Here is a 12,333-nt window from a genome sequence, read left to right as displayed (position 1 = left end):
AATAAAATTTAAAAATAAAAGAGAAAAAAGTTCTTCCCTTCACACAGATGTATTTATAGGAATGAATTATTTCCATGCTTATATCTATAAATACATAAAAGAGGAATAAAAGCTAACTTGAACCATAAAAGAAGAAAAACCTGAACCCACCAGTTATACAGAGGAAAACGCTATCAGGGCACTTGCTCCAGCGGTGAACAATTCTGAAATTGGTCAGAGGTGGGGAATCATCTCCCATACTGCCAGCAACCCACCCCCCAAACAAGGAGAGTCCTCATTGCAAAGCTGAGGGACCGTGCCGAGGCATATCTGAATAAAGGTGAGCTGAGCCCCAGGCCAGCTGCTGCTGAACTGTTCTCACCCTTCCCAGGTAAAACACCTGAATATGTACAAGGGCTTGAAAGACTAGAGGAAGGGCCGTGGAGCCACACCAGCGACAGCACACAGGCCAACTTGGTGCCTGCAGGCCAGCCAGGGTGGTCCTGGCTCCGGGCCCTCTTCCGGAAGATTTCCATTGTCCTGCCTGTGATACCCCACCTGTCCCGGCCCCCACTGCTTTTTTCCTTCCTCACCTCTGTCCGGGGAGAAATTCCAGCGGAAGGTATGGGTGACACATCCTCTTCTTTACAGGAGGCAGCCTGGCAACTCCTGCAAAAAGGTCAGCAGAACCCCACTCACACCGGGCCACCAACAAAGCTGTGGCCCCTCACTCCCTCGCACCAGCACATCCCCGAGACTGCTGACGGGGCAGAGAATATGGAGTCAGGCACAGGTTCAGGGGCTATTGCTGCCTGGAGCGCTGTTTATATTGACCTCAACCAGGCACACCTGGGGAGGGCCGGCCGGCAGGATAAGGCTGCCCACGTCAGCTAATCCACAAGCCGCAGGGAATCACATTGTTGAAATGGACCTCGCTAAGTCAGAATAGAAGGCAAGGAAAAAAAGGACACAATGCCATTTGCAGCACCGTAGATGAGTCTAGAGGTAATCACGTGACATGTAGTAAGTCAGAAAGTGAAAGACACATCATATCATATCACTTATAGGTGTTACCTAAAAATGGATACCAGGGCAGATATTTCCACGGAGAAGGGCAATCCCAGATTCATTAAACAAACTTATGGTTCACCAATGGAAAGGTGTGAGGATTGGTTTCATTACGATATCGGGGTTAACAGACTTATACAAACACAGGTGACATATATAATCACCAAACACCTACGGAATACCAAAAGACTACTCAACATTCTGTCATAACGTACATGGGAAAAGGATCCCAGGAAAAACACACATCTGTATATGTGTAAAAGAACCACATCTTCCACACCTCCAACAAGCCAAACATTGTAATCAAACTTGCTGTCATAAAAAATAAAAATTAAATTAAAAACACAAACAAGAAGTAGGGAGACAAACTTGAGGGGCTTTCTCCGGGCACATTCCATTCTAAATTCCAATCTAGAACACGACTTCCATTGAGGCTCTGTTGCCCTAGTAACCAGAATTGGTAAGGGAGAACTGCTGCCACCTTGTGGCCGTTTCACACAACAGCAGCTTTAATCCCAGCGCTAATGGTCAGTTGATATTCAAAATCATTGCAGACCTGTAAATGACAACTGCCCTGAAAACAAATCCTGGGGTCACATATCGACCAAAAAATTCAAAGGACGTCCATATTTCAAAACGACCGCTTCAAAAGGCATATTTTATGCACATTAGTTTTCTGCTTCTTTTTCTTTCTTTCTTTTTTGGTTAAAAAAAAGGGAATGGAGAAAGGCAACCCTCAGAAGGGGCGAAAATCGTTGCAAACGAATCAATGGACAAAGGTTTAATCTCCAATATATATAAACAGCTCATGCAGCTTAATATTAAAAAAAACAAACAACCCAATACAAAAATGGGCAGAAGATCTAAAGAGACGTTTCTTTAAAGAAGAAACAGAGATGGCCAAGACGCACATGAAAAGCTGCTCAACAGCACTAATTATTAGAGAAATGCAAATCAAAACTACAATGAGGTATCACCTCACACCTGTTAGAATCGGCATCATCAGAAAATCTACAAACAACAAATTCTGGGGAGGGTGTGGACAAAAGGAGCCCTCTTCCACTATTGGTGGGAATGTAAATTGATACAGTTACTATGGAGAACACTATGGAGTTTCCTTAAAAAAACTAGAAATAGAATTACCATCTGATCCAGCAATCCCACTTCTGGGCATATACCCAGAGAAAACCATAAATCAAAAAGGCACATTCACCACAATGTTCATTGCAGCACTATTTACAATAGCCAGGTAATGGAAGCAACCTAAATGCCCACAGACAGATGAATGGATAAAATTGGGGTACATATATAAAATGGAATATTACTCGGCCATAAAAAGGAATGAAACTGGGTCATTTGTAGAGACATCGATGGATCTAGAGACTGTCATACAGAATGAAGTAAGTCAGAAAGAGGAAAACAAATATTGTATATTAATGCATATATGTGGAACCTAAAAGATGGTACAGATGAACTGGTTTGCAGGGAAGAAATAGAGACACACAGGTAGAGAACAAACGTATGGACACCAAGTGTGGGAAGCCATGGGGTGGTGGTGGTGGGATGAGTTGGGAGATTGAGATTGACCTGTATACATGTATATGCATAAAATACATAACTAATAATAACCTGCTGTATAAAAAAGTAAATAAAATTAAATTTCAAAATTATAAAAAATAAAATTTAAAAATAAAAGAGAAAAAAGTTCTTCCCTTCACACAGATGTATTTATAGGAATGAATTATTTCCATGCTTATATCTATAAATACATAAAAGAGGAATAAAAGCTAACTTGAACCATAAAAGAAGAAAAACCTGAACCCACCAGTTATACAGAGGAAAACGCTATCAGGGCACTTGCTCCAGCGGTAAACAATTCTGAAATTGGTCAGAGGTGGGGAATCATCTCCCATACAGCCAGCAACCCACCCCCCACACAAGGAGCGTCCTCATTGCAAAGCTGGGGGACCGTGCCGAGGCATCTCTGAATAAAGGTGAGCTGAGCCCCAGGCCAGCTGCTGCTGAACTGTTCCCACCCTTCCCAGGTAAAACACCTGAATATGTACAAGGGCTTGAAAGACTAGAGGAAGGGCCGTGGAGCCACACCAGCGACAGCACGCAGGCCAACTTGGTGCCTGCAGGCCAGCCAGGGTGCTCCTGGCCCCGGGCCCTCTTTCGGAAGCTTTCCATTGTCCTGCCTGAGATATCCCACCTGTCCCGTCCCCCACTGCTTTTTTCCTTCCTCACCTCTGTCTGGAGAGAAATTCCAGCGGAAGGTATGGGTGACACATCCTCTTCTTTACAGGAGGCAGCTTGGCAACTCCTGCAAAAAGGTCAGCAGAACCCCACTCACACCGGGCCACCAACAAAGCGGTGGCCCCTCACTCCCACCCACCAGCACAGCCCCGAGACTGCTGACGGGGCAGAGAATATGGAGTCAGGCACAGGTTCAGGGGCTATTGCTGCCTGGAGCGCTGTTTATATTGACCTCAACCAGGCACACCTGGGGAGGGCCGGCCGGCAGGATAAGGCTGCCCACGTCAGCTAATCCACAACCCGCAGGGAATCACATTGTTGAAAATGGACCTCGCTAAGTCAGAATAGTAGGCAAGGAAAAAAAAGGACACAATGCCATTTGCAGCACCGTAGATGAGTCTAGAGGTAATCACGTGACATGTATTAAGTCAGAAAGTGAAAGACACATATCATATCATATCACTTATAGGTGTTACCTAAAAATGGATACCAGGGCAGATATTTCCACGGAGAAGGGCAATCACAGATTCATTAAACAAACTTATGGTTCACCAAAGGAAAGGTGTGAGGATCGGTTTCATTACGATATCGGGGTTAACAGACTTATACAAACACAGGTGACATATATAATCACCAAACACCTACAGAATACCAAAAGAATACTCAACATTCTGTCATAACGTACATGGGAAAAGGATCCCAGGAATAACAGACATCTGTATATGTGTAAAAGAACCACATCTTCCACACCTCCAACAAGCCAAACATTGTAATCAAACTTGCTGTCATAAAAAATAAAAATTAAATTAAAAACACAAACAAGAAGTAGGGAGACAAACTTGAGGGGCTTTCTCCTGGCACATTCCATTCTAAATTCCAATCTAGAACACGACTTCCATTGAGGCTCTGTTGCCCTAGTAACCAGAATTGGTAAGGGAGAACTGCTGCCACCTTGTGGCCGTTTCACACAACAGCAGCTTTAATCCCAGCGCTAATGGTCAGTTGATAGTCAAAATCATTGCAGACCTGTAAATGACACCTGCCCTGAAAACAAATCCTGGGGTCACATATCGACCAAAAAATTCAAAGGACGTCCATATTTCAAAACGACCGTTTCAAAAGGCATATTTTATGCACATTAGTTTTCTGCTTCTTTTTCTTTCTTTCTTTTTTGGTTAAAAAAACGGGAATGGAAAAAGGCATCCCTCAGAAGGGGCGAAAATAGTTGCAAACGAATCAATGGACAAAGGTATAATCGCCAATATATATAATCAGCTCATGCAGCTTAATATTAATAAAACAAACAACCCAATACAAAAATGGGCAGAAGATCTAAAGAGACGTTTCTTTAAAGAAGACACAGAGATGGCCAAGACGCACATGAAAAGCTGCCCAACAGCACTAATTATTAGAGAAATGCAAATCAAAACTACAATGTGGTATCACCTCACACCTGTTAGAATCGGCATCGTCAGAAAATCTACAAACAACAAATTCTGGGGAGGGTGTGGACAAAAGGAGCCCTCTTCCACTATTGGTGGGAATGTAAATTGATACAGTCACTACAGAGAACACTATGGAGTTTCCTTAAAAAAACTAGAAATAGAATTACCATCTGATCCAGCAATCCCACTTCTGGGCATATACCCAGAGAAAACCATAAATCAAAAAGGCACATTCACCACAATGTTCATTGCAGCACTATTTACAATAGCCAGGTAATGGAAGCAACCTAAATGCCCACAGACAGATGAATGGATAAAATTGGGGTACATATATAAAATGGAATATTACTCGGCTATAAAAAGAAATGAAACTGGGTCATTTGTAGAGACATCGATGGATCTAGAGACTGTCATACAGAATGAAGTAAGTCAGAAAGAGGAAAACAAATATTGTATATTAATGCATATATGTGGAACCTAAAAGATGGTACAGATGAACTGGTTTGCAGGGAAGAAATAGAGACACACAGGTAGAGAACAAACGTATGGACACCAAGTGTGGGAAGCCATGGGCTGGTGGTGGTGGGATGAGTTGGGTGATTGAGATTGACCTGTATACATGTATATGCATAAAATACATAACTAATAATAACCTGCTGTATAAAAAAGTAAATAAAATTAAGTTTCAAAATTATAAAAAATAAAATTTAAAAATAAAAGAGAAAAAAGTTCTTCCCTTCACACAGATGTATTTATAGGAATGAATTATTTCCATGCTTATATCTATAAATACATAAAAGAGGAATAAAAGCTAACTTGAACCATAAAAGAAGAAAAACCTGAACCCACCAGTTATACAGAGGAAAAGGCTATCAGGGCACTTGCTCCAGCGGTAAACAATTCTGAAATTGATCAGAGGTGGGGAATCATCACCCATACAGCCAGCCACCCACCCCCCACACAAGGAGCGTCCTCATTGCAAAGCTGGGGGACCGTGCCGAGGCATCTCTGAATAAAGGTGAGCTGAGCCCCAGGCCAGCTGCTGCTGAACTGTTCCCACCCTTCCCAGGTAAAACACCTGAATATGTACAAGGGCTTGAAAGACTAGAGGAAGGGCCGTGGAGCCACACCAGCGACAGCACGCAGGCCAACTTGGTGCCTGCAGGCCAGCCAGGGTGGTCCTGGCCCCGGGACCTCTTCCGGAAGCTTTCCATTGTCCTAACTGAGATACCCCTCCTGTCCCGGCCCCCACTGCTTTTTTCCTTCCTCACCTCTGTCCGGAGAGAAATTCCAGCGGAAGGTATGGGTGACACATCCTCTTCTTTACAGGAGGCAGCCTGGCAACTCCTGCAGAAAGGTCTTCAGAACCCCACTCACACCGGGCCACCAACAAAGCTGTGGCCCCTCACTCCCACCCACCAGCACAGCCCCGAGACTGCTGACGGGGCAGAGAATATGGAGTCAGGCACAGGTTCAGGGGCTATTGCTGCCTGGAGCGCTGTTTATATTGACCTCAACCAGGCACATCTGGGGAGGGCCGGCCGGCAGGATAAGGCTGCCCACGTCAGCTAATCCACAACCCGCAGGGAATCACATTTTTGAAAATGGACCTCGCTAAGTCAGAATAGAAGGCAAGGAAAAAAAGGACACAATGCCATTTGCAGCACCGTAGATGAGTCTAGAGGTAATCACGTGACATGTAGTAAGTCAGAAAGTGAAAGACACATATCATATCATATCACTTATAGGTGTTACCTAAAAATGGATACCAGGGCAGATATTTCCACGGAGAAGGGCAATCACAGATTCATTAAACAAACTTATGGTTCACCAATGGAAAGGTGTGAGGATTGGTTTCATTACGATATCGGGGTTAACAGACTTATACAAACACAGGTGACATATATAATCACCAAACACCTACGGAATACCAAAAGACTACTCAACATTCTGTCATAACGTACATGGGAAAAGGATCCCAGGAAAAACAGACATCTGTATATGTGTAAAAGAACCACATCTTCCACACCTCCAACAAGCCAAACATTGTAATCAAACTTGCTGCCATAAAAAATAAAAATTAAATTAAAAACACAAACAAGAAGTAGGGAGACAAACTTGAGGGGCTTTCTCCTGGCACATTCCATTCTAAATTCCAATCTAGAACACGACTTCCATTGAGGCTCTGTTGCCCTAGTAACCAGAATTGGTAAGGGAGAACTGCTGCCACCTTGTGGCCGTTTCACACAACAGCAGCTTTAATCCCAGCGCTAATGGTCAGTTGATATTCAAAATCATTGCAGACCTGTAAATGACACCTGCCCTGAAAACAAATCCTGGGGTCACATATCGACCAAAAAATTCAATGGACGTCCATATTTCAAAACGACCGTTTCAAAAGGCATATTTTATGCACATTAGTGTTCTGCTTCTTTGTCTTTCTTTCTTTTTTGGTTAAAAAGACGGGAATGGAAAAAGGCTTCCCTCAGACTGGGCGAAAATCGTTGCAAACGAATCAATGGACAGAGGTTTAATCTCCAATATATATAAACAGCTCATGCAGCTTAATATTAAAAAAACAAACAACCCAATACAAATATGGGCAGAAGTTCTGAAGAGACGTTTCTTCAAAGAAGACACAGAGATGGCCAAGACGCACATGAAAAGCTGCTGAAGGGCACTAATTGTTAGAGAAATGCAAATCAAAACTACAATGAGGTATCACCTCACACCTGTTAGGATCGGCATCATCAGAAAATCTACAAACAACAAATTCTGGGGAGGGTGTGGACAAAAGGAGCCCTCTTCCACTATTGGTGGGAATGTAAATTGATACCGTCACTATGGAGAACAGTATGGAGTTTCCTTTAAAAAACTAGAAATAGAATTACCATCTGATCCGGCAATCCCACTTCTGGGCATATACCCAGAGAAAACCATAAATCAAAAAGGCACATTCACCACAATGTTCATTGCAGCACTATTTACAATAGCCAGGTAATGGAAGCAACCTAAATGCCCACAGACAGATGAATGGATAAAGATGGTGTACATATATAAAATGGAATATTACTCGGCCATAAAAAGCAATGAAACTGGGTCATTTGTAGAGACATCGATGGATCTAGAGACTGTCATATAGAATGAAGTAAGTCAGAAAGAGGAAAACAAATATTGTATATTAATGCATATATGTGGAACCTAAAAGATGGTACAGATGAACTGGTTTGCAGGGAAGAAATAGAGACACACAGGTAGAGAACAAACGTATGGACACCAAGTGTGGGAAGGCATAGGGTGGTGGTGGTGGGATGAGTTGGGAGATTGGGATTGACCTGTATACATGTATATGCATAAAATACATAACTGATAATAACCTGCCGTATAAAAAAATAAATAAAATTAAATTTCAAAATTTTAAAAAATAAAATTTAAAAATAAAACAGAAAAAATTCTTCCCTTCACACACATGTATATTTAGGAATGAATTATTTCCATGCTTATATCTACAAATACATAAAAGAGGAATAAAATCTAACTTGAACCATAAACGAAAAAAAACCTGAACCCACCAGTTATACAGAGGAAAACCCTATCAGGGCACTTGCTCCAGCGGTAAACAATTCTGAAATTGGTCAGATGTGGGGAATCATCTCCCATCCAGGTAGCACCCACCCCCCACACAAGGAGCGTCCTCATTGCAAAGCTGGGAGACCGTGCCGAGGCATCTCTGAATAAAGGTGAGCTGAGCCCCAGGCCAGCTGCTGCTGAACTGTTCCCACCCTTCGCAGGTAAAACACCTGAATATGTACAAGGGCTTGAAAGCCTAGAGGAAGGGCCGTGGAGCCACACTAGCGAGAGCTCGCAGGCCAACTTGGTGCCTGCAGGCCAGCCAGGGTGGTCCTGGCCCCGGGTACTCTTCCGGAAGCTTTCCTTTGTCCTGCCTGTGATACCCCTCTTGTCCCGGCACCCACTGCTTTTTTCCTTCCTCACCTCTGTCCGGAGAGAAATTCCAGCGGAAGGTATGGGTGACACATCCTCTTCTTTACAGGTGGCAGCCTGGCAACTCCTGCAGAAAGGCCAGCAGTGCCCCACTCACACTGCGCCGCCAACAAAGCTGTGGCCCCTCATTCCCTCCCACCAGCTCAACCCCGAGACTGCTGACGGGGCAGAGAATATGGAGTCAGGCACAGGTTCAGGGGCTATTGCTGCCTGGAGCGCTGTTTATATTGAACTCAACCAGGCACACCTGGGGAGGGCCGGCCGGCAGCGTAAGGCTGCCCAGGTCAGCTAATCCACAACCCACAGGGAATCACATTGTTGAAAATGGACCTCGCTAAGGCAGAATAGAAGCCAAGGAAAATAAGGACACAATGCCATTTGCAGCACCGTAGATGAGTCTAGAGGTAATCACGTGACATGTAGTAAGTCAGAAAGTGAAAGACACATATCATATCATATCACTTATAGGTGTTACCTAAAAATGGATACCAGGGCAGATATTTCCACGGAGAAGGGCAATCACAGATTCATTAAACAAACATGGTTCACCAATGGAAAGGTGTGAGGATTGGTTTCATTACGATATCGGGGTTAACAGACTTATACAAACACAGGTGACATATATAATCACCAAACACCTACGGAATACCAAAAGACTACTCAACATTCTGTCATAACGTACATGGGAAAAGGATCCCAGGAAAAACAGACATCTGTATATGTGTAAAAGAACCACATCTTCGACACCTACAATAAGCCAAACATTGTAATCAAACTTGCTGTAATAAAAAATAAAAATTTAAATTAAAAATACGAACAAGAAGTAGGGAGACAAACTTGAGGGGCGTTCTCCTGGCACATTCCATTCTAAATTCCAATCTAGAACAGGACTTCCATTGAGGCTCTGCTGCCCTAGTAACCAGATTTGGTAACGGAGAACTGCTGCCACCTTGTGGCCGTTTCACACAACAGCAGCTTTAATCCCAGCGCTAATGGTCAGTTGATTTTCAAAATCATTGCAGGCCTGTAAATGACACCTGCCCTGGAAGCAAATCCTGGGGTCACATATCGACCAAAAAATTCAAAGGACGTCCATATTTCAAAACGACCGTTTCAAAAGGCATATTTTATGCACATTAGTGTTCTGCTTCTTTGTCTTTCTTTCTTTTTTGGTTAAAAAGACGGGAATGGAAAAAGGCATCCCTCAGACTGGGCGAAAATCGTTGCAAACGAATCAATGGACAAAGGTTTAATCTCCAATATATATAAACAGCTCATGCAGCTTAATATTAAAAAAACAAACAACCCAATACAAAAATGGGCAGAATTTCTGAAGAGACGTTTCTTCAAAGAAGACACAGAGATGGCCAAGACGCACATGAAAAGCTGCTCAAGGGCACTAATTAGTAGAGAAATGCTAATCAAAACTACAATGAGGTATCACCTCACACCTGTTAGGATCGGCATCATCAGAAAATCTACAAACAACAAATTCTGGGGAGGGTGTGGACAAAAGGAGCCCTCTTCCACTATTGGTGGGAATGTAAATTGATACCGTCACTATGGAGAACAGTATGGAGTTTCCTTTAAAAAACTAGAAATAGAATTACCATCTGATCCAGCAATCCCACTTCTGGGCATATACCCAGAGAAAACCATAAATCAAAAAGGCACATTCACCACAATGTTCATTGCAGCACTATTTACAATAGCCAGGTAATGGAAGCAACCTAAATGCCCACAGACAGATGAATGGATAAAGATGGTGTACATATATAAAATGGAATATTACTCGGCCATAAAAAGGAATGAAACTGGGTCATTTGTAGAGACATCGATGGATCTAGAGACTGTCATATAGAATGAAGTAAGTCAGAAAGAGGAAAACAAATATTGTATATTAATGCATATATGTGGAACGTAAAATCTGGTACAGATGAACTGGTTTGCAGGGAAGAAATAGAGACACAGAGGTAGAGAACAAACGTATGGACACCAAGTGTGGGAAGGCATAGGGTGGTGGTGGTGGGATGATTTGGGAGATTGGGATTGACCTGTATACATGTATATGCATAAAATACATAACTGATAATAACCTGCCGTATAAAAAAGTAAATAAAATTAAATTTCAAAATTTTAAAAAATAAAATTTAAAAATAAAACAGAAAAAAGTTCTTCCCTTCACACACATGTATTTATAGGAATGAATTATTTCCATGCTTATATCTACAAATACATAAAAGAGGAATAAAATCTAACTTGAACCATAAACGAAAAAAAACCTGAACCCACCAGTTATACAGAGGAAAACCCTATCAGGGCACTTGCTCCAGCGGTAAACAATTCTGAAATTGGTCAGAGGTGGGGAATCATCTCCCATCCAGCTAGCACCCACCCCCCACGCAAGGAGCGTCCTCATTGCAAAGCTGGGAGACCGTGCCAAGTCATCTATGAATAAAGGTGAGCTGAGCCCCAGGCCAGCTGCTGCTGAACTGTTCCCACCCTTCGCAGGTAAAACACCTGAATATGTACAAGGGCTTGAAAGCCTAGAGGAAGGACCGTGGAGCCACACTAGCGACAGCACGCAGGCCAACTTGGTGCCTGCAGGCCAGCCAGGGTAGTCCTGGCCCCGGGTACTCTTCCGGAAGCTTTCCTTTGTCCTGCCTGTGATACACCTCCTGTCTCGGCCCCCACTGCTTTTTTCCTTCCTCACCTCTGTCCGGAGAGAAATTTCAGCGGAAGGTATGGGTGACACATCCTCTTCTTTACAGGTGGCAGCCTGGCAACTCCTGCAGAAAGGCCAGCAGTGCCCCACTCACACTGCGCCGCCAACAAAGCTGTGGCCCCTCATTCCCTCCCACCAGCTCAGCCCCGAGACTGCTGACGGGGCAGAGAATATGGAGTCAGGCACAGCTTCAGGGGCTATTGCTGCCTGGAGCGCTGTTTATATTGACCTCAACCAGGCACACCTGGGGAGGGCCGGCCGGCAGGGTAAGGCTGCCCAGGTCAGCTAATCCACAACCCTCAGGGAATCTCATTGTTGAAAATGGACCTCGCTAAGGCAGAATAGAAGCCAAGGAAAATAAGGACACAATGCCATTTGCAGCACCGTAGATGAGTCTAGAGGTAATCACGTGACATGTAGTAAGTCAGAAAGTGAAAGACACATCATATCATATCACTTATAGGTGTTACCTAAAAATGGATACCAGGGCAGATATTTCCACGGAGAAGGGCAATCACAGATTCATTAAACAAACATGGTTCACCAATGGAAAGGTGTGAGGATTGGTTTCATTACGATATCGGGGTTAACAGACTTATACAAACACAGGTGACATATATAATCACCAAACACCTACGGAATACCAAAAGACTACTCAACATTCTGTCATAACGTACATGGGAAAAGGATCCCAGGAAAAACAGACATCTGTATATGTGTAAAAGAACCACATCTTCCACACCTCCAACAAGCCAAACATTGTAATCAAACTTGCTGTAATAAAAAATAAAAATTAAATTAAAAACACAAACAAGAAGTAGGGAGACAAACTTGAGGGGCTTTCTCCTGGCACATTCC

Source organism: Mesoplodon bidens (assembly GCF_964165515.1).
Source record: "Mesoplodon bidens genome assembly, contig: HAP1_SCAFFOLD_117, whole genome shotgun sequence".
Lineage (NCBI taxonomy): Eukaryota > Metazoa > Chordata > Mammalia > Artiodactyla > Ziphiidae > Mesoplodon > Mesoplodon bidens.
Note: the sequence above shows the minus strand (reverse complement) of the source record.